General features: G+C 37.5%; 1 long non-coding RNA gene across 1 annotated transcript in view; it reads left to right on the top strand.

The window, feature by feature from the left end:
* The window catches only part of LOC114674933 (uncharacterized), a 165,965-nt gene that overhangs the window by 100,823 nt on the left and 41,328 nt on the right, over positions 1–23,814 (top strand). Inside the window, exon 2 of the long non-coding RNA XR_013412667.1 lies at positions 17,462–17,525. This is a non-coding gene — a long non-coding RNA (uncharacterized LOC114674933). The remainder of the gene's footprint in view (positions 1–17,461; positions 17,526–23,814) is intronic.

The raw sequence follows: 23,814 nt of genomic DNA, 5'->3' as shown, positions 1-23,814 counted from the left end.
TTCTATGGAGATACATTTCATGAAAGGAAGAGTCAGTTGATGTGGCAAATTTTATTGGTGTCTTATTTTGAGAAATTGCCACAGATATTGTGGGAATCAGGAGGACTAGAGAGACCTCAGCGTAAAGCAGGAGGATTTATGGAGTGCACTCAGACCTACCGGATTAACATCTTGGGACTGGGCCTTAGAACAAAGACAGCACATGACCTTTACACACACTTCAAAAAGGGGGTGAGCTAGACTGAAATAAGCTTACAGTGGCTCAAAGTGTACTGGCACAAAAGCAAGGATACAGAGGCAGAACAAAGGCAGTTAATTAAATTGTGATAACTGCATAACTCAGGATTACACACGACTATTGCTATGCAGCCTAGATAGCTGTTATCTAGGATTGCTCAAAAGAGCCTTGCACTGGCTTATCTTATAACCTTCGTTATGATGCCCAGATGGCTGTAGCTCAGGCCTGCTCGGACGGCTCATGACATTCATTGTACTGCTTAGATAAAACAGAATACTTAAAGTTAATAGTGGCAGATATCAGGAATCTATAAACTCATACTATAAGAGAAAGGAAAATTTGGTTTTTTTTCTTCCTTATGTTGAGGGAATGCTGGGAGTCTCTAGAGCACATTCTTTTGTGTCTTAGCTTCTCAGATAGTGTTTATCGAGGCTTTTCTCAGGTCTGGGCTGTGCCTGTTGCCACCCCTGGGATAAGTTAGCCTAATGCAGGAAAGCTTATTTATTTTTCTTTTTAATTTTATTTTTCTTTCTTTAATTTCCTCCTCACAGACACTCTAATTTTCAATAGCCACCAAGCTGATCAGTCAGCAGCCATCAACATCAGTGTAAGACTCTCCACCAGCAAAAAGAAGGCTTAATCATTAGCAACAAAGTATTTTTAAATTACAGTGTATACATTGTTTTTTAGATATAATGCTTTTGCACTCTTAATATACTATGGTATAATGTAAACATAATGTTTATATGCACTGGGAAACCTTGTGTAACTCACTTTATTGTGATATTCCCTTTATTGTAATGGTCTGAAACTAAGCCCATCATATTTCTAAGGTACTGAAAAAAACGGCAGTTTGGCTAATTACCTCTACCTCTAATCTGATATTTAAAAACTCAGTATTGATGAAGGATAAAGGGACCTGTTTGTAAGACCTTTCAATTTTAGAAGAGTATACTGATTATTTAAAAATTAACATCGAAGCATATTGCAGTGCTCAAGTTTGTCCATGTTAAGAATGTTTTCCTGGAAAATAACTAAAAATGTGCCCATAAATAAATTCAAAATTTATTAAAGTAACACTACTTGGCTAGAGAGATAAGACACGACCTTAGATGATATTTTATATCTTCATTGTTGTGTTGAAATTTAGAGTTTTTAAGATTATGCATGAGTTTTTGATTTATGTGTATCTGTAATCTTTATGTAACTATGTTAGTTTCATTGTGGAAAGAGATAATGCATGCATTCTGCTAAAACCAGAAGGAAACTGTTTATTTGTTGCAAGAAAAGGGTGACGGGGAAAGGAACTGTTACATAGTAAACATTGAATGTCTGTTCAAAATCCATGGCTATTCTGTAAAGGTTAAGTCATTGTTATTTCAGTCTTTTAAAACAGTTTTCAGAGGTTGTAAACATTTATAGAGTCAACATTCAAGCCATTTTTATTGTTTTGGAACAAAATCTGAATAAAATTTTAAGGTAGAGAATCCAAGGATTTTGAAAGTTTGGAAAGCACTTTTATGCTTAGATTTTTTCTTGTATGCTGTTTCTTACTTAATGTTCATGTGGACTTACTCAGCTTGATGACAGAAAACCTTTTAAAAATTAGTGTAGAAAAAAATGCTTTATTCAGATTTTCTACATTTTTACAGGTTTACCATTTCATAGTTCTATCACTTTTTTGAATTATTTTGAAGATTTTTTTTTTTTGCCTTTACTTTTTAGGAGTTTAATTATGGTATGTTTTTGTGAGGATTTCCTTCAGCTTACTTTAACTTCTGTAGGGTTCTCTTGCTTTCTTGTATCTGTAAGTTTGTGTCTTCTCTAAGTTGTGGAGTTTTCAACCATTTTTTCTTTCAATATTTTTTCAACCCCAATGTTTTTCCTCTCTTTTTGGGCCACTGATGGTTTAAATGTTGTGTCTTTGTTATTTCCCCAGAGGTCCTTGAGTTTCTCTTTTTATTATATTTGTTTCTGGGTGTGTGTGTGTGTGTGCGCGCACGTGCGTGCGCACATGTGTGCGTGCGTGTGTGTGTGTGTGTTTTGTTTTGTTTTTCCTTTTGTGTTTTTGAGACAGAGTTTCACTCTTATCGCCCAGCTGAAGTGCAGTGGCGTGATTTTGGCTCACTGCAACCGCTGCCTCCCAGGTTCAAGCAATTCTCCTGCCTCAGCCTGCCAAGTAGCTGGGATCACAGATGCCCACAACCACTCCTGGCTAATTTTTGTATTTTTAGTAGAGACGGGGTTTCACCATGTTGGCCAGGCTGGTCTCGAACTGCTGACCTCAAGTGATCCACCCACCTTGGCCTCTGTTTTTAAGATTTTACATATGTGGCCAGATGTGGTGGCTCATGCCTGTAACCCTAGTATGTTGGAAGTCTGAGGTGGGTGGGTCACTTAACCTCAGGAATTCAAGACCAGCCTGGGCAACATTGTGAAATTCTGCCTCTACAAAAAATAACCAGACATGGTGGCTCATGCCTGTAGTACTAGCTTCTTGGGGGGCAAAGTTGAGAGGATCACTTGAAGCTGAGAGGCAAAGGTTGGCAGTGAGCTGAGATTGCACCATGACATTTCAGCCTGGGCAACAGAGTAATACCCTGTCTCAAAAAAAAAAAAAATCTACTTTGTTGATCTTTCTTCAAGATCACTGTTTCTATCTTTTATCATTCTCCCTCTTCCTTTTTGTCTGTCCAATAAAGTTTATTTTTATTTCTCTTATTGTATTTTTCAGTTCCATAGTTTACATTTGATTCTTTTTAACATTTATTTGCTGAAGTATTTTAATTTTTTGTTCTCGCAAAATAACTTGTAATTGCTTTTTAAGACATTTTTATAAAGGCTGATTTAAAGTCCTTGCCAATTAATTCTAGCATCCAATTTCTCTCAGTGTTGGAGTGTGTTGTTTTTTGTCATTCAAGTTGTTATTTTTCTGCTATTTGGTGTGATGGGTAATATTCAATTTTATTATAGACATTTAGGATATTGTGATAGGAAACACCTGGTCACATTTAGATCTTTAATTTTACCAGTATATGATTCTGTTAAGGTGTATCATACAGATTCTGGCATGCTTCTATAAAAATTGGTTTGCTACTACAGTTCAGGCTGTCAGGTATCTCTAGGTGGAGGAAAAGAGTCTCTGGTTTGGGGGGACGAAGAGATTTTCTACACTAGGCCACTTATAGGCCCAGTATTCCCTTTTCCAAATCAGCCTTGTTGGCAACTTTCTCTTGATGTGAAAAGGGAATCTCTTGCCTGTGACAACAAGAGGCTTTTCAGTCCAGGTTACTTGTTGTGGCAGGGTCCTCTTTGGTGATAACACCTGTCTACCAGGTGCATATTAGAGAGGGAGGGAGTTTCAGTCCCAGGTGGAGAGAACACTTCCACTGACTACTTATTCTCAGTGGTGGTTTTCATGGCTTTCTTTTTTTTAATTAATTAATTTTTTTTTTTTTGCCATTCCTATTGCTATTACTATTGTTGTCAGCTGGTAATTTGCTTTATCGGGTGGAGAGTTGAGCCTCCTCAGATTGCACCCTTCTATTGCTTATTGAGATGTCAGAAAAATGCTATTCTTGAGTCACCTTCTTTTGGTTGGAGGTTCTAAAACACCCAATTGTGTTGCAATTTCAGTACTTGGGTCCCTAACCAGTTCACCTTCCTCTTTACACCTCTCAGAGGTTTTTGGTTTTTGTTTTGGTTTGTTTTTGTTTTTGTTGTTGTTGCTCATGTTAATGTAAAAGTTTCTCAATATACATTTGGGAGAGAAGTGGCAAGAAAGGAGTCCATGCAATCTTGTCTGCAACAAACACTCAAACAATTTTAAAGTATATTTAATTTCTTGAACCTGAAAATAAGAATCACTGAGGAAAACAATCTAAAAACTTGTGAAATGCAAAGAATTTAAATTATAATATTTTTCTTATGTTAAATTGAGACAGGCAAGTATAAAAGGGTCCCCAGAGAACCTCTGACCGCCCTGTGCACTGGAAGGAATGCACACTGGGTTGGAGCCTCAGGAAGTTTGCACCATTTGCAGCAGGGAGGAGCCTGGCCCCTCCTCTTCCTGGGGGGAACCTGGGATTCAATCTGCAAAGAGGGAAGCATATACTAGCAGGAATCTCACTCTGCTGAAAGTTCCTGTTTCTCTTTTTGCCCAATAAATTTCATTTTTCTCACTTTTCAAAGTGTCTTCCAGCCTAATCTCTCATGGTCATGTGACAAGGACCCAGCTTTTTGCTGAACTAAAGAGAAAGCTCTAGGACAGCTTTGGTGCCCAATGTGGGGCTTGAGAAGGGGAGATGCAAACCAAGAAATCTCTTTCCCTCTCATTTCTAAGCCTTTTCATCCTCAGACGTCTGAGGGTAAGGCAAACTGCCACCCACCCCGTTGCTCCAAGGGGTCAGGGGCCTTTCCATGGATATTTCCTTGCTTTTTCACGACAGACAGTCAAGCAGTGTCTCCTCACCACCATCCCCTCCTTGACGGGGCTGGGACACATGGCCCAAAGTATTCCAGGTGGCTGCTGGCATTCCCTGCGACATGCCTATAAAGTCTCCTCATCTCCTAGCCAGGGAGTCTAACTCCATCCCACAACAGTTAAGCTTTTCTTCCTGGTGGAGGAACTGGTTGCATAAGAATAGGAGGTTCTTCCCACAGGCATCCTTTTTTCTTCTCCACATTGTCAGCAGTTAACTTTTAAATAAGTGGTTTTTTTTTTTTTTCCTCCTGGAAGATGTTTTACTAGGCTAGGAATGATAAGAATCACTGTTTATATTCTCTGTAAAGTTTTGGTTGTGTAAAAGGATCTTGTGGAGGGTTGGGTTTTCTCATGCCTGTTTATGTAGTTATAGATGTGTTGTGTGTGTAATTTCTATAAAAAGAGCTCTAATTAGGCCTAAAGGAAGGCAAGCACTTACATCAAATATTTCTTAAAGGGAAGGTATAAGCTGTAGTACCTTTCAGTTCACGTGACTTTAGTCTTTGAGAAATAAAAACAACCTTAAATATTATTGGTAAAAAGCAGATGCCATCCAAATATAAATAGATGGACTAAATTATGCAGGTTAGGTACTAGACTTCCTAAATATTTTCAGGTTATAAACTTCCTTTTGGGTTTTAAGAACTATTTAACTTGCCTGCTTCACAGTTGGTAAGGCCTGGGGACATATGGAACTAACTATGCTCTTAATTATGCTGGAAGGAGTAAAACCTTGACTGCACCTAGCAGACAATTAAAACAACTTACCAGGTTTTAGATTACAGATAAAAATTGCTAGGACTTACCATTATGACATGTAATTAAGAGTACTGGAAATAGATTTATATGCAAGGTTTGTAAGAACAATAAGATGTATTCTTTAGTTAAAGATTATAAGAAGGCATACAAATGTAAATTTTTTGCCTAGGGTCAAAGAATTGTTTTGAATTAGAAAGAAAAAAGCTAAAAGTTCAAACAAGTGATGGAAGGATTATAAAAATTAATGTTGCAAAATTCTGTGTGTGAGCATGTTGAATAAATTCAAAACAGTATTATATGGTTTTTATGTAAATTGAGCATTAAAACAAAAGGTTATTTGCTTATTTAAAATTTCCAAGTCATTTTGGCAAAATAAATAATTTATTGTAATTTGTAATTTTATTTCATAACATCAAGTGTTTTAATCCTCTAACATATTTAACAGGCTTCCCAAAATCAAACTTCAGTTTCAAAACTGTCTTTCCTGACACTTGGCTTTTTGGAGGCTCCAGAAAGGCCACTGGAGTGTTCAGAAAAGAGGGGCAAACAGGATTATTTAACATGTTTAGGTACATAGGAATGGCAAAATGGCGTTCAATCTCCTTTCTGTTATATTTTGGTGAATAATACTAATATATGTTCCAAAATTGTATGGAATTTCTAAAATTCTAATGTCTAAGTATCTGCTATCAACCATAATTAACGTTGTTAAGTTATTGTAAACCACTGATATAACCAAACTACTTTGTCAATTGTGTTTCTAACTGTAATTACCCTGGACATTTTGTTATACACAGACAATTGTCTTGTTTTAATCCTTTTCAAAAGATGGTTTATAATAAGTGACAAGATTGACAGGTGCTCTCAAATACTGGTTTCTGATATCTTTGGAGATTGTGACATTGGAATAAAGGAAAATGTAGAGCACTCGTTAAGACCTGAAGTGTTCACGGATATCAAGCAAAATAAGATTTAACTAAGTAGACTGAACTCAGGAAGCTGAACCAAACATTTTTAACTTTTGCTTTGAATATTGCTGATCCTTGCTTAGTTTTTCAGAGTCAAGGAAAATTATTTTGAACTATATATGACCTTTAATAATAGAATAAGATATACTCCTGTGAACAAAATTTAGAGCATGTTTGTTTTTCTCTGCCTGATTCTTCTATAATTTGGAAATTATCTGTGAGTATTCTTAACTTATGGTAATAGACTTGTTTGCATCAGTGCAGTAATAATCCATTTTTCTTTTGCAACAGCACACAATTGAAGAAACTGGTTATTTTACCAAGGCTTTAATTGGAATCATATGCTTCCCTTTAAGGAGTCAATCTTGACTTGCAGAGTGGGTAAAAGCCCTGTGGGAGAAACTGGCCTCATGCCCTTGCCTACACATTCCCTGTACAGGCTTCCTGACCTGTAGTCAGTAACAAATGTCACTTTCTAACAGGCCTAGCAGCTCCAAGTTTATCTTGGGAAATTAGGAGGTGAGGATTACCCACTCACAGGTACTTGAGGATACAAACATATGGTTGGGCTTGGCTTTAAAAGGTCTTATTGGGGTGGTTCCAAGATGGCTGAATAGGAACAGCTCTAGGCTACAGCTCCCAGCATGAGTGATGCAGAAGACAGGTGATTTCTGCATTTCCAACTGAGGTACCGGATTCATCTCACTGGGGCGTGTCGGATGGTGGGTGCAGGACAGTGGGTGCAGCCCACTGAGTGAGAGCTGAAGCAGGGCGAGGCATCACCTCACCCAGGAAGCACAAGGGGTAAGGAAATTCCCTTTCCTAGCCAAGGAAACCCTGACACACAGCACCTGGAAAATCAGGTCACTCCCACCCTAATACTCCACTTTTCCAAGGGTCTTAGCAAATGGCACACCAGGAGATTGTATCCTGCGCCTGGCTCAGAGGGTCCCCCACACACGGAGCCTCCCTCATTGCTAGCACAGCAGTCTGAGATCTAATTGCAAGGTGCCAGTGAGGCTGAGGGAGGGGTGCTCGCCATTGCTGAGGCTTGAGTAGGTAAACAAAGTGGCTAGGAAGCTTGAACTGGCTGGAGCCCATCGCAGTGCAAGGAGGCCGGCCTGCCTCTGTAGACTACACCTCTGAGGGTAGGGCATAGCCAAACAAAAGGCAACAGAAACTTCTGCAGACTTAAGTGTCCCTGTCTGACAGCTTTGAAGAGAGTAGTGGTTCTCCCAGCATGGAGTTTAAGATCTGAGAACACACAGACTGCCTTCTCAAGTGGGTCCCTGACCCCCGAGTAGCCTAACTAGTTGGCACCCCCCACTGGGGGCAGACTGACAACTCACACAGATGGATAACCCTCTGAGATGAAGCTTCCAGAGGAATGATCAGGCAGCAACATTTGCTGTTCAGCAGTATTCACTCTTCTGCAGCCTCTGCTGCTGATACCCAGGAAAACAACCTCTGGAGTGGACCTCCAGCAAACGCCAACAGATCTGCAGCTGAGGGTCCTGACTGTTAGAAGGAAAACTAACAAACAGAAAGGACATCCACACCAAAACCCCATCTGTACGTCACCATCATCAAAGACCAAAGGTAGATAAAGCCACAAAGATGGGGGAAAAAACAGAGCAGAAAAGATGAAAATTCTAAAAATCAGAGTGCCTCTCTCCGTCCAAAGGAACGCAGCTCCTTGCCAGCAATGGAAAAAAGCTGGATGGGGAATGACTTGAATGCATTGAGAGAAGAAGGCTTCAGTCGATCAAACTTCTCTGAGCTAAAGGAGGATGTTCAAACCCATCACAAAAAGCTAAAAACCTTGAAAAAAGATTAGATGAATGGCTAATTGAATAACCAATGTAGACAAGTCCTTAAATGACCTGATAGATCTGAAAATGATGGCATGAGAACTACGTGACGAATACACAGCTTCAGTAACAGAGTCGATTGCCTGGAAGAAAGGGTATCAGTGATTAAAGATCAAATGAATGAAATGAAGCAAGAAGAGAAGTTTAGAGAAAAAAGAGTGAAAAGGAATCAACAAAGCCTCCAAGAAATATGGGACTATGTGAAAAGACCAAATCTAAGTCTGATTGGTGTACCTGAAAGTGATGGGGAAAACAATCTGCAGGATATTATCCAGGGGAAATCACCCAAACTGGCAAGGCAGGCCAACATTCAAATTCAGGAAAAACAGAGAACGCCACAAAGATAATCCTCAAGAAGAACAACTCCAAGACACATAATTGTCAGATTCACCAGAGTTGAAATGAAGGAAAAAATGTAAAGAGCAGCCAGAGAGAGAAAGGTCGGGTTACCCACAATGGGAAGCTCATCAAACTAACAGCTGATGTCTCAGCACAAACTCTACAAGCCAGAAGAGGGTGGGGGACAATATTCAACCTTCTTAAAGAAATGAATTTTCAACCCAGAATTTCATATCCAGCCAAACTAAGTTTCATAAGTGAAGGAGAAATAAAATCCTTTACAGAAAAGCAAATGCTTAGAGATTTTGTCACCACCAGGCCTACCCTACAAGAGCTCCTGAAGGAAGCACTAAACATGGAAAGGAACAACTGCTACTAGCCACTGCAAAAACATGCCAAATTATAAAGTCCATTGATGCTAGGAAGAAACTGCATCAACTGATGAGCAAAATAACCAGCTAACGTCGTAATGACAGGATCAAATTCACACATGACAATATTAACCTTAAATGTAAATGTACTAAATGCTCCAATTAAAAGACACAGACTGGCAAATTGGAAAAAGAGTCAAGACCCATCAGTGTGCTGTATTCAGGAGACCCATCTCACATGCAGAGATACACATAGGCTCAAAATAAAGGGATGGAGGAAGATCTACCAAGCAAATGGAAAACAAAAAAAGACAGGGGTTGCAATCCTAGTCTCTGATAAAACAGACTCTAAACCAACCAAGATCAAAAGGGACAAGACCATTACATAATGGTAAAGGAATCAATACAACAAGAAGAGCTAACTATCCTAAACATATATACACCCAATACAGGAGCACCCAGAGTCATAAAGCAAGTCCTTAGAGACTTACAAGGAGTCTTAGACTCCCACACAATAATAATGGGAGACTTTAACACTCCACTGTCAGCATTAGACAGATCAACGAGACAGAAAGATAACAAGGATATCTCAGGAATTGAACTCATCTCTGCAGCAAGCAGACCTAATAGACATCTACAGAACTCTGCACCCCAAATCAACAGAATATACATTCATCTCAGCACCACATCACACTTTTTCCAAAATTGACTACATAGTTGGAAGTAAAGCACTCCTCACCAAATGTAAAAGAACAGAAACTATAACAAACTGTCTCTCAGACCACAATGTAATCAAACTAGAACTCAGGTTTAAGAAACTACTCAAAACTGTTCAACTACATGAAAACTGAACAACCTGCTCCTGAATGACTACTGAGTACATAACAAAATTAAGGCAGAAATAAAGATGTTCTTTGAAACCAACGAGAACAAAGACACAACCTATCAGAATATCTGGGACACATTTAAAGCAGTGTGCAGAGGGAAATTTACAGCACTAAATGCCCACAAGAGAAAGCAGGAAAGATCTAAAATTGACACCCTAACATCACAATTAAATGAACTGGAGAAGCAAGAGCAAACATATTCAAAAGCTAACAGAAGGCAAGAAATGGCTAAGATCAGAGCAGAACTGAAGGAGATAGAGACACAAAAACTCCTTCAAAAAATCAATGAATCCAGGAGCTGGTTTTTTGAAAAGACCAACAAAATTGATAAACCACTAGCACAATTAACAAAGAAGAAAAGAGAGAATAATCAAATAGACGCCATAAAAAATGAAAAGGGATATAACCACCAATCCCACAGAAATACTGCCATCGGAGAATACTATAAACACCTCTATGTAAATAAACTAGAAAATCTAGAAGAAATGGATAAATTCCTGGACGCATACACCCTCCCAAGACTAAACCAGGAAGAAGTTGAATCCCTGAATAGACCAATAACAGGCCCTGACATTGAGGCAATAATTAATAGCCTACCAACCAAAAAAGTCCAGGACCGCATGGATTCATAGGCAAATTCTACCAGAGGTACAAAGAGGAGCTGGTACCATTCCTTCTGAAACTATTCCAATCAATAGAAAAAGAAGGAATCCTCCCTAACTCATTTTATGAGGCCAACATCATCCTGATACCAAAGCCTGACAGAGATACAAAAAAAAAAAAAAAAGACAGAATTTTAGACCAATATCCCTGATGAACATCGATGCAAAAATCCGCAATAAAATACTGGCAAACCCGATCAAGCAGCACATCAAAAAGCTTATCCACCATGATCAAGTGGGCTTCATCCCTGGGATGCAAGGCTGGTTGAACATACGCAAATCAATAAACGTAATCCATCATATAAACAGAACCAAAGACAAAAAACCCATGATTATCTCAATAGATGCGAAAATGGCCTTTGACAAAGTTCAACAGCCCTTTACGCTAAAAACTCTCAATAAACTAGGTATTGATGGGACATATCTCAAAATAATAAGAGCTATTTATGACAAACCCACAGCCAGTATCATACTGAATGGGCAAAAACTGGAAGCATTCACTTTGAAAACTGGCACAGGACAGGGGTGCACTCTCTCACCACTCCTATTCAACATAGCATTGGATGTTCTGGCCAGGTCAATTAGACAGGATAAAGAAATAAACGGTATTCAGTTAGAAAAAGAGGAAGTCAAATTGTCCCTGTTTGCAGATGACATGATTGTATATTTTAAAGACCCCATCGTCTCAGCTCAAAATCTCTTTAAGCTGATAAACAACTTTAGCAAATCTCAGGATACAAAATCAATGTGAAAAATTCACAAGCATTCCTATATACCAAAAAAGAGACAAACAGGGAGCCAAATCATGAATGAACTCCCATTCACAGTTGCTTCAAAGAGAATAAAATACCTAGGAATCCAACTTACAAGGGATGTGAAGGACCTCTTCAAGGAGAACTACAAACCACTGCTCACTGGAAGAACATTCCATGCTCATGGATAGGAAGAATCAAAATCGTGAAAATGGCCATACTGCCCAAGGTAATTTATAGATCAATGACATCCCCATTAAGCTACCAATGACTTTCTTCACAGAATTGGAAAAAACTACTTTAAAGTTCATATGGAACCAAAAAAGAGCCCACATTGCCAAGACAATCCTAAGCGAAAAGAACAAAGCTGGAGACATCATGCTACCTGACTTCAAACTACAGTAACCAAAAGAGCATGGTACTGGTAGCAAAACAGAGATATAGACCAATGGAACAGAACAGAGTCCTCAGAAATAATACCACACATCTGCAACCATCTGATCTTTGACAAACCTGACAAAAGAAATGGGGAAAGGATTCCCTATTTAATAAATGGTGCTGGGACAACTGGCTAGCCATATGTAGAGAGCTGAAACTGGATCCCTTCCTTACACCTTATACAAAAATTAATTCAAGATGGATTAGGGACTTAAATGTTAGACCCAAAACCATAAAAACCCTAGAAGAAAAATAGGCAGTACCATTCAGGACATACACATGGGCAAGGACTTCATGTCTAAAACACCAAAAGCAATGGCAACAAAAGCCAAAATAGACAAATGGGATCTAATTAAACTAAAGAGCTTCTGCATAGCCAAAGAAACTACCATCAGAGTGAACAGGCAACCTACAGAATGGGAGAAAAGTTTTGCAATCTACTCAGGTGACAAAGGGCTAATATCCAGAACCTAGAAAGAACTCAAACAAATTTACAAGAAAAAAACAACCCCATCAAAATGTGGGTTAAGGATTTGAACAGACACTTCTCAAAAGAAGACATTTATGCAGCCAACAGACACACGAAAAAATGCTCATCATCACTAACCATCAGAGAAATGCAAATCAAAACCACAATGAGATACCATCTCACACCAGTTAGATTGGCAATCATTAAATATCCAGGAAACAACAGATGCTGGAGAGGATGTGGAGAAATAAGAATACTTTTACACTGTTGGTGGGATTATAAACTAGTTCAACCATTGTGGAAGACAGAGTGGCGATTCCTCAAGGATCTAGAACTAGAAATACCATTTGACCCAGCCATCCCATTACTGGGTATATACCCAAAGGATTTTAAATCATGCTGGTATAAAGACACATGCACACATATGTTTATTGTGGCACTATTCACAATAGCAAAGACTTGGAACCAACCCAAATGTCCATCAATGACAGACTGGATTAAGAAAATGTGGCACATATACACCATAGAATACTATGCATCCATAAAAAAGAATGAGTTCATGTCCTTTGTAGGGACATGAAGGCAGCTGGAAACCATCATTCTCAGCAAACTATCGCAAGAACAGAAAGCCAAACACTGCATGTTCTCACTGATAGGTGGGAATTGAACAATGAGAACACTTGGACACAGGAAGGGGAACTTCACACACCGGGGCCTGTCATGGAGTGGGGGGCGGGGGGAGGGTTAGCATTAGGAGATATACCTACTGTAAATGACAAGTGAATGGGTGCAGCACACCAACATGGCACATGTATACGTATGTAACAAACCTGTACATTGTGCACATGTACCCTAGAACTTAAAGTATAATAAAAACTAAAAGTATATATATATATATATGTCTTATCTGAGACTTCTTGTGGAACAGTTTCTTCAAAGCCAATCTAAAGGTCCTATGTAGAAATAGTTATTCTTGCTTCCCTTTATGCAAGTAATCAGGCCAAATGTAAGACTAAAGTCTATTTTGCAAACCACTTAGCCCTATCATGATTTGTTTTTTTTAACAAAAATTAGAACTAGACGTAAAGAAATTATGTTTCAAAACTTACCATACTTTTGTCATTAAATTCTAAACTCACTAGTTGTTTTTACGTTTTCACCTACATTTTAGACTAACTCTGCTTGTTCCTAACTCTACATTTTAGACTAAATCAGCAATCTCTGGCTGCATCTCAGAAATAACAAGAGGGATGGGTAATGTAAAAATCTGGATCAGTACTCAAGTTCTGAGCAATTATCCTGCAAATCCTGCCAGGTGATGGGAATAAATAGGATGCCCACCAATTGGAGGTTTCCTTTTTGGGAAAGTAAGATGAAGGGAGCTAACCCAATACAAGCACCCTGCACCCAAAATTTACCAAGCATAGCTATAGCCACCGGTTATTTGGTCATGTCACAAGACATCTTTTTGTCTCCCTTGTTGAAGGAGGACTCATTTCTACAGCCTCACCTTAGCATTCGGTTTATGATAGGAGTCCATGCAATGCCCCCAAGACACATTTTTCTCCAAAACTCAATTTCAAGCTTCAGGTCAAAGCCTTAAGAAGAAAACGACCTAAGGGATCCAGAGACAGGTGACAACAGAAGCTAATATATGCAGCACAGGCAAGCATTGCTAATTCCTGCCAATCAAGCCAAGCTTCTTGTTTCATGGATAAAAGTCATGCTGGTATCCATGGCATAAATGAGGTCCAGGGAACATCAAAGCTACTGTCAGTAGTTGGCTTAGAAACATAGATGAGAGGAGATAATTTATATTCTCTAGGCCCTCCCTGTTTCATGGGTGCAAGCCATTTTGGCACCCATGGGTGGCACCTGCCAAGGTTCCCAGAACTTGGAGATGCAAGGACGGAAAAGGGAAAGGATGCTCTTCCTTCTCTCCCTAATGTATTCTGGGTATCTGCTAGGAAGAAAAGGGAACCAGGAATGCCTGCTCCCCTCTTTCTTGATGGGTAGCCATTCATCTTGAGTCTGTACCCCTTCCAAATGCATCCTGATATCTGGGACTCCTTTGAAAAGCTCCTTATTTTTTCTATTCTCCTCCTCTGTCCTCTCTTCACTGATAGGTAACTGTGTCTCCATACTCTGGAATGCTACCCTCAGATGCATCCTCCAAACTGGAAAGAGTTAATTTCCCAAACCTTAAACTTGTTGGCTTAGGGTTGGGCTCAAGGGAAAGGAACCCAGAAGGCCAACATGCCAGCAAAAGAGTAAAGGTTTTGTTTGTTTGTTTGTTTGTTTTACCAATCATGATTTCAGTCTTCCTCTCCCTATGCCCACTGGCAAAAGGCCTTGGGATTTTTAAGCTGTCCTTACCCCTCCCCTTGTTTCATTTCGATATGTGTTTTTTAATAACCCGGTTTGTCTTTTCTTGGCTTTAGGCCATCAAACTACAAATGGTCATGCAACTGGAGCCTCAGAGAATAGTCTGTTTTGCTGGGAACCCTTAGATAGGCCTTTAAGGGAGCTCTGACTGCAGTTTTCCCCAAAACAATGCCCTCTGTCAGCAGGAAGAAGTTAAGATTGGTCTTCATTCTTACCCTTATCTTTATTCTAATGTCTGTTAGATGTACTTCCTTACAGGGGGGAGTGACACAGCTGAGTATAAAGGGGTTCTCAGAGAACCTCTGACTGGCCTGCACACTGGGAGGAAAGTGCACTGAGGTGCATCACTCTTTTCCATTTTGGGTTTTGTTTTTTTTTTTTTTTTTTTTTTTTTTGGTGCAAGGTAAAGAACAGTTACCACAAAAACATTTATGAAAAGTCAGTAAAACAGCAGAAGTATAGTCATTTATGCAGCTAAAGATTTTTTTTTTTTTTTGAGACAGAATGTTGCCCTTATTGCCCAGGCTGGAGTGCAATGGCGTGATCTCAGCTCACCACCACCTCCGCCTCCTGGGTTCAAGCGATTCTCCCGCCTCAGCATCCAGAGTAGCTGCGATTACAGGCATGAGCCACCACACCTGGCTAATTTTGTATTTTTATTAAAGACAGGGTTTCTCCATGTTGGTCAGGCTGGTCTCAAACTCACAACCTCAGGTGATCCACTCACCTCGGCCTCCCACAGTGCTGGGATTACAGGAATGAGCCACTGCACCCTGCCTGCAGCTAAAGATTTTTAAAAATCGAATACAATTTTTGTCAGTAAAATGGTAGACTAGGGACTTTCAGGGAAAAAAACAAGGGAAAAAAAAAAAGAAAAACTCAAAATCAACACTGTTGGAACTATGCAAATTAATCAAATGTGTATAGAAACCTAGGGAATAAAATGGAGAAAAATGGCTGGATATTATTAAGAATAGGGAGCTTTATCCATTTTAGCTAGAAGTGATACTATTCCCTATATTCCAGCTTGTCTGAACCCGTGGAAAATATAACAGTTCACCTTATTGATACTAAAGAGAGCATGTCAGTGGTATACATCTTTCAAAGTCACATTCCCGAAGAATAGTCACTATTTAACATCTTTTGTTGTCCCTGGAACACCCAACTTGAAAATCTAGTCATTATTTTGCCTGATGTAAGATTCGGTATTAAAAACCACTTTCTGTGGTTTTTCTGTGGACATGACTCAAAAACATTTAAATACAATTGTTTTAGTTGCTCCTGCCTGAGATGATGGATATTAGGCCAACAATAGATTGTCTAGCAAACTTAAGAGGAAAAGATGAGGAGTGAAAAATGCATATGGGCTTTGAAATGTTTCAACCAATTTCGGGGATACTAAAAAGACAAATGCATGCATAGAAATGTGTGCATGCTAAAGAGAGATCTGAACAGGCACAAATGTATGACTTCTGGCTGACTTTGAGGATCTAGGTAAACAGAAAGTGAAGACTAAGAAACAGGTGCAGATCATCTGACTGAGTGTTGAATTCAATGCCCCGGCATGCACACTGAGACCCTTGGCAAAAGGGGATTTTACTATTAACGATAAAGGAATAAAATGTGTTATTAAAAATACTGTGAACAATTGTATGACAAATTGAAAAACATAGATGGAATGGAAAAATTCCTTGGCCGGGCGCGGTGGCTCAAGCCTGTAATCCCAGCACTTTGGGAGGCCGAGACGGGCGGATCACGAGGTCGGGAGATCGAGACCATCCTGGCTAACACGGTGAAACCCCGTCTCTACTAAAAAAATACAAAAAACTAGCCGGGCGCGGTGGCGGGCGCCTGTAGTCCCAGCTACTCGGGAGGCTGAGGCAGGAGAATGGCGTGAACCCAGGAGGCAGAGCTTGCAGTGAGCTGAGATCCGGCCACTGCACTCCAGCCTGGGCGGCAGAGCAAGGCTCCGTCTCAAAAAAAAAAAAAAAAAGAAAAGAAATGGAAAAATTCCTAGAATGACAGAAACTGCTGTAAATTACTCAAGAAGAAATAGAAATTATGAATATATCTGTAAGGCGTAAAGACGTTTTTCGGTATCTCAAAAACTTCCAACAAAGAAAAGCCCAAATTAGATGTAATCACTCAAAAATGTTACCTAATGTTTAAAGGATGAATGGCACTACCCCTCAAACTATTCTAAAAGATAGAATTAAAGGGAATAATTCTTAGCGTATACTATGGGGCCAGTATTGTCACAATGCCAATGCCGGACAAAGAAGTAAGAAGAAAAGAAATCTTCAGTATCCATTATGAATATATATGCAAAAATACTCAACAAAATACTATCAGACAAAATCAAGTCACATATAAAAATATTATGCCCCGTTATCAAGTGGGATTAATCTAATAATCTATCATTCTATTAATCTATGGAATGCAAAGTTGATTCAACATTTTGTTAAATTAGATTTAGACTAAAGCTGTCACCTTACATATTTTAACTTTGGCCTAAGGGTTTCTTTGTACATAGTGAACTGTAACCTAACTGGAGTTATAAATAGATCATAATCTCTTGTGCCAATCACAAAGTTTTAGTCACAGTTGTCCAAATGTTCAAACCATGTTCAATAAGGCAAACCCTGAGCTGTAACCAATTCAGCTATTATTGTATCTCACTACCATTTTCTGTATGTCACTTTCTTTTTTTCTGACCATACAGCATCCCCAGAGTCACACTAAATCTATTCTGGTTTAGGAGAACTGCCTGATTCATTAACTGATTTTTGATCAATTAAACTCTGTTAAATCTAATTTATCTCTCTCTCTTTTTTAACAGATGGTATTAGATGTGGGATCAAAATTAAAGCTTCCAGTGATCCTTAGGAGCATTAAGTGACCAAGTAAGTGAGGTACCCACTAGGCCCATTGTGTCCTTTACTCTCTCACAGCTGCTAGGGATCATGGATAAGTTTTCTCTTACATTATGAAGCTCCATGCATTTGTGTTTGAGCTATACAAGATTGTTTGGCACATTTTTTTATCTGGACTGGGTTCAAAAGTTGAGAAAGATACTAATGGCCTGGGTTCAAGGTCAGATTGGATTTGAAAATTAACTGGATAGGATCCAGTTAGAGGCCTTGGATATCTGACTGGATCAGAGAGAAACTGGCAGTAAATGGCAATACTGCAGGGGTTGCAAACTCTGGCTTTCAGAAATTAACTGGGATTTTTGTGTTCTATTCCTTTTGCTTCTTTTCCTTGTGAGCTTAGGTAGGGAAAAATCATTGGCTAAATTGATGAAAAATATCTGAGAATCAAAGCCAAGAGTCCACACAAAAAATGGCATTTTTAATTTTTGAAGAAATTAGTACTCCACCTTCTGGCTATGCCTACATTTATTTATATAAATATTAGGCCCTGGAAGCAGCAAATGCTTACAAAAATGACAAAAACTTACTTAAGATAATTTAAAACTACAGTGGAACTTTCCAAAAAAACAGCACTGCACTTTAAGAAACATGTTTAAAAATGAGGTACTTCAATTAGACTAACTCAAGAATGCTTATTGATGTGCGTAAGGTTCTAAAGAGATTTCAATATTTTTACTGTCTTTTAAAAGGCTCTTTACAAAAAGAAATAAAAAAACTTAAGTGCCCAGTGGATAAGAAAAAACCAAATCCCTTAACCTTTTGGCTTAGTGACACTTCTGCCTTGAATGTGAAAATAAAGCCCAATGAGGTGTTTATAAAAAGCAGGTCTTCAGGTAAAATAGACTTGTTTCTTTTTCAGAGCTATCCATGGTGAATCCAGGCATAGACAATGCTTTCTTTGCCCTATTCCTTAATGGACTTCACCCCAAACTCAGTAAATTTATCTAAGAAACAGCAGATAAATTTAAAAGAGCATCTGTTGAACTAAGTTCCCCTCCCAAATACACCTGTCTGGCATTTAGCTAGCTATTTTGTAATTTCTATTTGCAGGAGTGTCTGACTCTGTTCACTTGGAGGAAAGATTGAGTCACTAAAACTTCTTGTCATTGGTTTGAATTTACATAATAGGTCTTAATTTTGTTTAAGGTTCTTTTACTGGCTATTTTTTTCTTGAGAGGACCTATACCTAAAACCTCTTTTTTAGGGGAGGAGGTGCTGAGCAAATGATGGTACAGTATTTAAGTTTTAAGTCTTAGCTCTGCGCTTTTGAGGTATAAATTATCTATATCATTTAACCTAAGAGTCATCCCTTTAAAAGTGCAGATTTAGGATTGCATAGTAACAGTTGCTTAGGGCAATGCAACAGTTGATTGGAAGATCTATAGTCTGAATAGGGAAAATGAAAACTATTTGGAAGCTCACAAATGAAAAATCACAGTGGAAGCTACAAAATAGTTTCTTGTATGTCTGCATTTCTGTATGTCTCTATGTGTTATGTGATAAAAAATTTGGTAAATAAAGCTCGTTTTAATTTATTTATTTATTTGTTTATTTTTATTATTTTTATTTTTTGACAGAGAGTCTCACTCTGTCACCCATGCTGGAGTGCAGTGGTGCGATCTCGGCTCACTGCAAGCTCTGCCTCCTGGGTTCCTGCCATTCTCCTGCCTCAGCCTCCCGAGTAGCTGGGACTACAGGTGCCTGCCACCACACCCAGCTAATTTTTTTTTTTGTATTTTTAGTAGAGACACGGTTTCACCATGTTAGCCAGGATGGTCTCAATCTCCTGACCTCATGATCCACCCGCCTCGGCCTCCCAAAGTGCTGAGATTACAGGCATGAGCCACTGCGCCCGGCCCTAATGCTAGTTTTTAAATTGCTGGTAAAATAAAATAGGAATATTTCCAGGATTGTCATTATTAAACATATTTCAGACTTTTTTTGCCTGCGTCTACTGGGTTGGACAGATTTATGCTGTCTTTGCTACATGTTTTAAGGTTGTAAAATTTTTGCTTTTGTAAATTTTTTATCATTGCTTGATTTGTCTGTGAGCTAAAGCTGTAAAGCCTGGCTCCTGAGTTCCCCCAAAGCCTTGCACACATCTTACTATGAGTGTATGTCTTTGGTTTGAGCCTCTGAATTTGGGATCTGCACAGGTGTCCATGGTGAAGTCTTAGGATATTTGTATGTCCTCAGCACCTGGGCTATCAACTGCAAGGCAGAGCCAAGAACAGTATGGCCCCATGCTATATGGCCCAGCTTTTCTCCCTGCCCATACTTGGAGGGATTGGATTCTCCAGGCATCCTCTTCACAGACCTGTATTCTGTCCTCAGCTCTGTATTTTGATATTTTGATATGTAAATTTAGAGCCAAGACAGGCCCTGTACTTCATCCCTGTTCTTGAGTGCCAGGTAATTTCTTGGGAACCAGGACAACTGGGGAAGATGTTAGGAAGTGTATGTGTGTCATCATTTCAAAATTCTTTTTAGTAATTTCAAATCACTTCAAAAATCTTAAACTCATGTTAAATTAAATAATACATAATCATAAACTGAGTCAATTTTGGGTAAGTAAAAATACTGAAATATTAGTTATTAAACATATGTTTAAGTTGCAGTTCATATACTTTGGCATCTAATTTTTAGATGGTATAGAAAAGGTAAATATATTTATACCTGTTAATTAAAAAATTGAAGAAACATATCTTTCTAAAAATTTATGAAATTGTTTTCATCTATAAATACTGATATAAAATAGTTCAAAATTACTTCCTTCCTAAGTTTTTCACTGGAGATTGGGTATAGAGTCAAAATTTTGATTACCATATGTAATTAAAATTACTCAATATAAGAAATAATTCTATATGCAGAGAGTTTTAGAAAAGTAAGATGTGTTTTTCATGAGGAAGTTTACAAAAAAGGTTTGAGGATATGGCTTTTCCTAAAAGAAAAGTAATATTGTCTAGTTTAAAGGTTATTTAAATGTTTCAAAATGGAGAAAAATAATATAGATGAAACTAAAGGAATCTAAAAAGTTGAGGAATAAAAAAAATTTAATTTGTAAGAGGTTGTAAAAGGTTTATGGAAATCTTATCTTCTGTTGTCAAAACCTAACTGAAAATAGATGGATCTGTTTATGACAATTTGTCAAAACTATCTTTAGTATTGATAATACACTAATATAAAAGTAAAATTTTGTTTTCTCATTTAAACAAGACATTCATGTAATATTTATGAGATAGTAAAAGACTTTTTTTCACTTTTAAAGTAAACTGCAGGAAAGAAAAAAAGGAGAGGAGAGGCAGATTCTGTTTCATGCTTTTATAGAATTTTTATTGGAAAACTGAGTGTCTTCTCTATCAAAGAATAAAGGATTTTGCTTCTTATAAACCATTTTATTATTGCTTTCACTAAATGAATATTATTTTACAGTAATCTGTGATATCATTTTGATTTGTGTTTTAAACTGTTAATTTAATATTAGGTGTCCTAAATACCTGGTATTTGACAAACTTTCCAAAATAAAATAATAAATTCTAAAATTAAGTATTTTTTATCTTTAACTTTGGGATGTTACCAAAAGCCACTGCAGCTTCCAAAAGAGAAATAACAAATGGCCTTTTTTGATATGTTAAAATATATGGGAAGCATTGCCAAAAAAAGACATAATGTTTAATCTCCAAGTTATAGCTTTATAGATATGCTATTATATGCATTACAAAATTTTATGATATTCCTAAAATTCTGATATGTCTCAGTATAGGTTATCAGTCATAATGATGGTTATTACGTTAAATTATTGTGGACCACAGAAATAACACGATGTTCTCGTCAATTCTGCATTTAACCATGACCATATTAAGTATTGTTTACAGATAATTGCTTAATTCTGATATGTTTTCTGAAAGCTCTTTACAAGCAAGTAAAATCCTAAAGTGCTGTGTCTTCAATGAAGCTCATGAAAAGGATGGAAAGGACCCTGACAGGCACTCTTGATTATGGGATTCTAATAACTTTAGTATCGATTGAGCTGAGTAATAATTACAAGAACTCTAATAAAGAGATTAACTGGTATATAAAACTGCTAACCACAAAAGGACAAAAATTAATTGAATTCCAAGAAAATAGTTTTCCAGATGTTCATGCTAAATCAGACAGTACTGAGATTGTTGAGATCTGCAATTTCAATAAACTCAGTGGTCCACATCAAATTACCAATGATAACCCATTTAATGTACAGTGCTATTATCTTGAACTGGAGAAGCAAAACTGATATTTTAGAGGATTTAAATCCAGTTTTAAGCATCTAATCATGCAGAGCCTAAACAGCTGCCTGGTCCTTTCAGAATCTGTAAAGCTTCCATTAAAAGCTCTGCAGTCCATGACTCAATCATAGAAGAAATGAAATGATCCAAATTATATCTTAAAATTATTGGTATAGTGACTGTTCTAAAAGGTTAATATGGTTTCTGACCAAAGTTTGGTTTTTAAATCCATAACCCCGGGAGCATAATCAAAACTTCAGGCCATTTGAACATTTATTGAGAGATTTTAATTTCCATTTTCTTTCTTTTTTTTTTTTTTTTTTTTTTTTTTTTTTTTTTTTTTTTTTTTTTTTTTACTGCTAAAATGCTTTAATAGTAACAGCATTGATATAGATGTTCCACTACAATAATAGTCTCCTTTATATGTGACCATTCCATACAAGGATCAAAGGATTATCATACTCGTGTGCCTACTTTTGTTCTTCATGAGGTAGGAAAGATCTAAAAATGTTTAGAAAATTTAGACAAGTTAAAAATATATTAAATGAAATTAAATGTTTTTAACATAATAGTTGGCATAAATAGTTGGCATAAATAGAAAATTGTATGGCTGCCTTTATGTGAAAAAGCTTAAATCATTTTATATTGTGAGAGGTGAGGCAGGTCAAGGTCAAATCTGTGAGCTGGGAGATAACTTGCCTTTATTCAATAAGTTCCATAATAATGTATTTAACTGGAGCCAGACTTTTTAACCATGTAAAAGCAACTCAATTTGTTGGGATTTCTTTTCTTGCTTAGAAAAAGGGAAAAATTGCAATGGGATTGGCCTGTGGTTGCAGTAATTGGCCATAGAAGCAATGCAAATGGAATGGCAGGCTCTGCTGATTCTGGTTGTAGGCAGAATCAATAACTTTTAAATGTAATACCAACTAAATAGCTTGAGTGATGATAAATCCTAAGTACCCAATTTTGACTACTGCTAACCTGTAAATTTGCAAGATTTTTAAATAGCATTTCTCAAAGAGATTTACCCCAGAAGTCATTTACTTATATTTCAGACCATGGAAGGCTGTAGATGAGATTGAGACTCCAAGACAGAAAAAGATTGAATAATGCATTTGATTATTATCTACCATGAAGTGTTGTTATAAAGGAAAATAAGGCTCAGCTGTCTATAGACAGTTAAATTGTCTTCTGGTAACTGACTGGCATTTTTCTTTTCTCCAGAAGACAGAAATAGAGAAAATGAGTTTATAGTGTTTAAATGTTTGTTACAATGGAGAACCTTGGGTCAGAAAGAATAAATCCTGGAACAAGCTCCCCAATAAATTTTTGAATCTCCATTCAGTAAGCTTTGACAATACTACAATTGCTTAAGTGTGAAACATTTGCATTTTTCATTTGCTTTTTTTATTAGCTTACGGAGTATTTTTAGAATGAGTGAGTTTTTCACCTCTCATAGTGGCCCCTTTGTCATTTCTGACTGTGCTTATTTGTATCTCTTTTCTTTATTCATCTAGTTAGTGATCTATCAATCTTCTTTATTCTGTCAAAGAACCAATTTTTGTTTCTGTTGATTTATTATCTTTTTTGATCATTATTGGTTTCAAGTCTGTTTGTTTGCAATTAGAATAGCAGCCTCTGCTGGGTTTTGTTTTTCATTTGCTTGGTATATTTCTTTCTATCCATTTACTTTGAGCCTATGAATATCATTGTATGTGAGATGTGTCTCTTGAAGACAGCATATAGTTGAGTTTTGCTTCTTTGCCAACTTGCCACTCTGTGTCTTTTATGTGGGATGTTTAACCTGTTTATATTAAAGATCAACATTGATATATACTGATTGGATTCTGTCATGATTTTAGCTGGTTCTTATGCAGACTTGATTGTGTAGTTGCTTTATAGTGTTTGTCGGCTATATGCTTAAGTGTGCTTTTGTTTTAGCAGGTGTGATTTTTTTATGACCATGTTTAGAACTCTCTTAAAGATCCCTT

Source organism: Macaca mulatta, chromosome X (genome assembly GCF_049350105.2).
Source record: "Macaca mulatta isolate MMU2019108-1 chromosome X, T2T-MMU8v2.0, whole genome shotgun sequence".
In the NCBI taxonomy this organism is placed as follows: Eukaryota; Metazoa; Chordata; class Mammalia; order Primates; family Cercopithecidae; genus Macaca; species Macaca mulatta.
Note: the sequence above shows the minus strand (reverse complement) of the source record. Positions and strands in the feature narration are given on the sequence as shown.